The 6,047-nt window shown below is 57.2% G+C and overlaps 1 long non-coding RNA gene across 2 annotated transcripts; it reads left to right on the plus strand.

The window, feature by feature from the left end:
* Positions 1–1,919: 1,919 nt before the first annotated feature.
* Positions 1,920–3,926, plus strand: LOC109022914. 2 transcript variants are annotated; one of them, XR_004499880.1, is made up of 2 exons: positions 1,920–2,178; positions 3,256–3,926. It is a non-coding gene; the product is annotated as an uncharacterized LOC109022914 (long non-coding RNA). The 2 variants fall into 2 exon arrangements; XR_004499881.1 differs by having other exon boundaries at positions 3,507–3,926.
* The last annotated feature ends 2,121 nt before the right edge of the window (positions 3,927–6,047 follow it).

Raw genomic sequence — 6,047 nt, forward strand, 5'->3', positions numbered from 1 at the left:
GTTGCCCTCTGCGCAGCTGATGACGTGACAGATCCTGACGAGCTCAAAGCACGCGGATGCCGACCTGGGAAGATTTGCCAGCGTGGATCCGGAGCTCTGGGGCTGCCTGCATCCCACGGGGTGCTTGACTGGCTGGGATGCTGTGGAGAGCAGCTGCCAGTGGAAATTTGAACATGAAAAACTTGGCAGTTTGCTGAACTCTGGGTATTTTCCTTCTGACAAAAGGGCAGGGCTGTATTTTTGTAGTGATTTTTGATACAAGATGAAACACTGGGAAAATATTCCGATGTGCAGATTCTGGATCCATTGATTCTCCATCCTCACACGTGCGTGCCTCTACAAAGGGCACAAGCAGGAGGGAGGGCATGGGGAGCATCATTTTCTGCCTGATTTGCAGGATGACACAGGGTATTTTCCCGACGGCACCGAAATTCATTTGAGGCAGAGCTGCCTGCTACCACCAAAGGTTTTGTTTCCTCCTTGGAACATGGAGCAAAGTTGGTTCCTTGGCCAGTGAGAGCGGGGATGCTCTGCCCGAGGCTCCCGCCAGCACTGCATGCTCATCCCTGTGGGATCAGCAGAGCGATGCAGATGAATGCACAAACATTGATTATTTTGGAGACAATCCATAACTGCCAAATGAGATTAACCACCACCCAGGTCCCAGAAAAAAATAAAAGTAAATAGCAAAGAATAAAGAAAATGGGGCACAGCATTGGCAAATGGTCCTGAGGGACCATCTAGCTGAGTATTAATCCCTGCCATCCCCATCCCTGAAGGATTTCAGAGCTCTCTGCTGCTATTAATCGCAGCAGCCCTGCAGGGAAGGTAATGCAGCATTATCCGTGTTTTCCAGCTGTGGCTGGGGAGGAGGGAAGCAGCCGGCTCGGCCGAGCTTTGCCGTGTGTCAGTGAAAGATCAGGGATTAGCGTTAGGATTTCCTCGCTGGCTCGGCTGCTCTAATTCAGCGGTGATGTTTTTCCCTAAATGCACTGACCTTATGTGCCTGCCGCTGCACATGCCGTGCCCGGGAGAAGCCGGGGCAGATGGTGGAAGGGGAGCAAGGCAGGAGCGGATGTTTCCCTGCAGTCCTTGGCCCCGCAGGAATTATTACTAAAAATGGTCACTGGTGATTAACCGGAGCAATGCGCTGCTAAGTAATTGGTACGAGCTCTGGCTCGGGAAGTTTTTAAATCAAACTGGGAAACAGTTTTCCTGGAGAGCAGCGGAGTTCAGCAGGTTCAAAGGCAGAGTGCTGAGGGCAGCGCGGGGCAGGGGGCGAGCAGGGGTCGGGGAGCACTTGCCAGGAGGGCTCTGAAATGTCCCGTGCGAGACAGAAAGAGCTGTGATCTCGTGTCTGTGCACACCCTGTAAATCGGAAGGACACACAGGAGCTGTGGCTGCCCCATCCATCCCTGGAAGTGTTCAAGGACGGGGCTTGGAGCAACCTGGTCGAGTGGGAGGTGTCCCTGCCCTTGGCAGGGGGGTGGAACTGATCTTCAGTATCCCCTCCGGCCCAAACCATTCCACGGTTCTAAGGTTTGGTGTGAATCGGGGGCAATCCCCACCATGAGACAGCAGTGCCCGGCTCTGCTCTCCCGTGTGCGGCTGTCCCGGGGTGTCCCCCGTGTGTCCCCGCAGCGCCAGAGATGAGCAGGGACACGGACCCTGCCAGCAGCATCCCCGGCTTTTTCCCTCCGTGGGGCAGAGATGACAGCGGCCGTTCTATGGGGGAAAAAAAAAAAAGAGTTGTGACGGAGATTACTAAAATAACAACAAAAAGCCGCTGGGTGCTGGCGGCGTGGGGCAGTGCGGTGCTCAAGGTGCCAAGCAGAGATTAGCCCAGGCACGGCTGAGGACAAGGAGGTGGGAAGAGATAAGGGCACTTCCCGGCGTGCGGCCGCAGGGCTAAACATAGCCCAGGGCTCGCTGTCCCTCGGCCGGAGGAAGCTCCGAGCGCTTCCCGGCGTGTGCTGGGCCCCACCGAGCGGCCGAGCCCCGGGGGAAGGCGGCCAGCCCCTGCCCCGCCGGGCTAAGCCAAGCTCGGGCCGTAGGACAGCGGGAATCAGCCGTGTCCCAGGGACAGGAGACAGTGAGGGATGGAGAGGCAAAGATTAGGGAGGATGAGGAAACCCCAGGAAGGCAGGAAGGGTTTCCCCCCTGGGTTTCCCATGGCAGGTGAGGCAGAGTAGGGGTCAGGGGGCGTGGGAGGTGCAGCAGGGAGGAAGGAGTTCGGGAGCGCTGCAGGGAAGGGAGTGACCATTGCAGGGCGGTTTGCCATGGGAATGCTTTCACCAGGGAATGCCTAAAGCATGGAGTAACCGTGAGGCTTTTCCTGCCTGGCGGGAGCGCGGCCCTCGGGGAGCCCTGAAATGCTGAGCGTGGTGGGGGCTGGCAGCCAGCTCCATGCGGAGCCGGGTGTCTCCCCACTGTCACAGCCCTGGCACCACATCCTCCCTGCCCTGGCCATCCCCCTGGCTTCTCCAGCTTCCCTCCCTCCCTCCTTACACATCACCGCAGAGTTTGGGGCTAAACGCAGGAAAGCAGAGCGGGGAGCAGCGCTCGGCCATCCCTGCGAGTCCCAGTGACAGCGCTCCTTCCCCTGGGGCTGCTTCCCCACCGATCGCCGTCCTGCCTCCCAGTGCTCCAGCCGAGCTGGCTGGTAATTTCCTGCATCCTATTTCCCTCTTTTGAAAAGTGAAGCGATGCTCTAATTACGAGAAGGCTCCGGGGCTCTCTGCAGTGGCAGCGCTCCCACCGAGCCCGGGGCCGGCTGGGGGTGGCCCTGGCCCGGCACGGGCAGGACAGGACATCTCTGCCACCCTCGAGAGCAGGATGGAGACTGGGACTGTGGGCAGCCATCTGGCAAGAGCTTTCCCTTTCCCTTTCCCTTTCCCTTTCCCTTTCCCTTTCCCTTTCCCTTTCCCTTTCCCTTTCCCTTTCCCCATCCATTTTCCTGTCCCTTTCCCTTTCCCCATCCATTTTCCTGTCCCTTTCCCTTTCCCCATCCATTTTCCTGTCCCTTTCTGTTCCCATTTCCATTTCCCTCTGCACAATAAATGGGTTGTCTGTCCCTGCAGCACCATCCGCCCTCCTTTTGCTGTGGGTCAGGGGTGCTCATCCAGCAGGTGCTGGGCGGTGGGAGACCGTGGGATGCTCTCCTGAGGATGCTGGATCATCCCACGGCTCCTCCCAACAGGCACACTCTGCTTCCACACCTGCTTCCCGCAAATGTAATTCACTGTCTCTGTTTAGTGTCCCTGATCTCTTCGAGAGAGAATCGAGGCTGCAAAGAGAGAAACCAGAGAAGACAGAACTTGGGAAGCAGCTGAAGGAAATTGCCTGCGGGGAGCACATTCTCAGCACCATCAGCGCAGCTTATTTACACACTCGAGGGCTCTCAGCCCCACAGAGCTGCGAAATTCAAAGCCTGCTGTGGCATTCGGAGCATGAACAGAAAGGGGTTCCTCTAAAGCTGAAATATTTGACCGCAGTTTCTATTGCAGGTGGTGCAAGCACACGCTGGCCCAGGGAATGGGAGCAGGAACTGTCAGCAGGAGCTGGGGATACGCGGAGCTGGCACGGGCAGAGCAGGGCTGGGGCAGCAGGGACAGCTCGGGGGCTGGCAGGTCCCTGGGCATCCTCCCACCACCAGCCTCGGCACTGGCACTGGAGGCAGGAGACACCCAGCAGCATTCCCTTCCTTCCTAACAACGTGGGAAGCGCCAAGGGAGAAGGAGGGAAGATTTGAGTTTGAAAAGGCAGAAAAGCACAGCCTCGGGACGGTGGTAAATGGGCCACACGGTTCCCAGTGCCCTAGAAATTCCCTGTGCGCCGCACAGCGGGGTGGCTGCTGATGCTATCGCTGTCCCAGCTCCATGACTAAGGGAGCTGGAAGGTATAAATTAAATAACACAACACTTCAAGCCGCCTGTTATGTGGGTTTGTCCTAAGCAGCGCTGCTTTAATTAAGATGGAGAGTTTACAAATCTAACCTTTGTTTATTCTGCTTTGGGGCATATATAATGTAAATATGTGTTTTCAAACACTGTGGCTTTTTAGACTTCCAGTTATAATTCTGGGTAAAGGAAAGTTCGTCAGGTTTGGCACAGACTTGCCCTTTCTAAATAGAACTCCTGCGAGTCCTTCCCCCCGGGGGCTCTCAGCTCTCGCTCTGCTCCCAACCCGGCTCTGGGCTGGGATGTGTAAAAGAGGCACTGCCGAGAGAGGGAAGTGGGTTCCAACTCCGTTTCCCTCTCATCTGACTTAGCTGTGAGTCTCACCGGTTTTGTTCCTGTGTCCCCTCTCTGTCCTTTAGCTGTGAAAACAAGAACGGAGTTTAGGCGGCTACGTGCTCGTCGGGATTTCTCCGATGAGTCAGTGATACGCTTGGGTAGTTTTCTTAGCCTTTAATTGAAGTGAGTGTGAGCCCTTAACAAAGAGCTCTCCCAAGTCTTCCTTAATAAGCGTTAACAAAAATAACTGAGCGACCGGGAGGGAAATAACCAGGGGCGGCAGTGGTGTCCCCTCTCCTCGAACGTGGGGTTCCTGCAGGCTCTCCTGAGGGCAGGAACACAGGGCAGGACAGGGACACGGGCTGCACTGAGGGTGATCCGGCTGATCCCGCGCCACTGCTGGGAAAAACATCTGTGATTAGCATGGACCATCTCCAGGCGAGCCGGGCTGGTGGAGTGCTGCACTGGCAAACCCCTTTGGATCTTTTTTTTGGTCTGTTTTTCTCAGTTTCTGCTTCTGCACAGCAAGGACACTATCTTGCAGAATTCTGCTGTGGTGCAGACGGTGGGGTCAAAACCAAGCAGACTCCAAACTCCCTGATGCAGACGGACCCTTGGAGCCACAGGTGCTCCCAAGCAGGCTGGGCCACTCCAGGCAGCCAAGCCCCTGGGCACGTAGTCACAAACTTCCCTCTGGGGTCACAAGGCTGAGAAACTCTTTTTTGTTTCAAATGCAAACACATTTTGACATAACCACTTGACTCTGGCACTGGAGTTTCAAGGAAAAAAGCCTGAGAGGCGTGAAAGAACCGCAGGCATCTCTCGGAACAGAACGACGACTGTTTTGCAATGCTCTTGGAAGGTGAAGAAATGCCTGGGGAGGGCTGAGGAGCAGCGCTGCAGGATCCAGGTGACCTGCCCAACGCTGCACAAAGCCACAGCTGAGCCAGCGGGCCGAGTGTCCCCGGGTCTCTGCTCTGTCCCCACTGTCCCTCCTCCCTGCTGGGCTGGGGTTTCGCTGAGCTGCGGCTTCAGGACCGGCCTTTGCATTATCTGTAACAGGAGACAAGAAAAACCACCCGGGTGTCCCATAGGGGAGGAAGTCACAGGGGCCAAATTTAGCCCTGCACGCTGCAGCCAGGGCGCCTCGGCCGCTTCTTCCCGCGCCTGGTACTGCCGAGGCCTCAGATGCTCAGCGGGGATCTAGGCCTGAGCAAAGAGGATTGACCAGAGCTGGGGGAAAATAAATAATCAAGTGCTGTAAGCCTGTTTTCATCTCCCCAGTGCCGGGGAAGGCGAGGGGAAGTCAGGATTAAAACCCCCTTCTGTGACAGTGTTAAACCTGCCATACTCAAGTGTCGAAGAAAATGCTGGTGTCCCTCAGATGCCACCTGAGGCAGGGCACAGATATCCCCCTCACCCTTCCCTGTCCTGGGAGCACCGGGGAGGTGCAAAGAGCAGTCCCTGGGCCCTGTCCTGCTGCCTGTCAGGGACGTGCTTGATGTATGTAAACACGTAATTAACGGTACATATGTATTTAATTGCTCGTGGCTACGATTTGCATGCATGTGTTGTGCCGAAGATGCCTCAGGTACGGGCGAATCCACTCAGCTGGCCCCGTGGAGGCGAGCGGGGCTGCGCAGGGTCACCGCACCGCCCGAGCCGGCGGGGCCGGGGGACACGGCTTCGGGACAGCGACGGGCCCGGCCCCCCTGGAGCCCGGCCAGGCGGGGTGCGAGGCAGGGCCGGCCCGGCGAGGCGGCAGCACCCCGCAGGGCTGAGGGCGAGCCCGGGTGGGCTGAGGACGAGCCC

The sequence above is a fragment of the Parus major genome, chromosome 19, assembly GCF_001522545.3.
Source record: "Parus major isolate Abel chromosome 19, Parus_major1.1, whole genome shotgun sequence".
Classification (NCBI taxonomy): Eukaryota; Metazoa; Chordata; class Aves; order Passeriformes; family Paridae; genus Parus; species Parus major.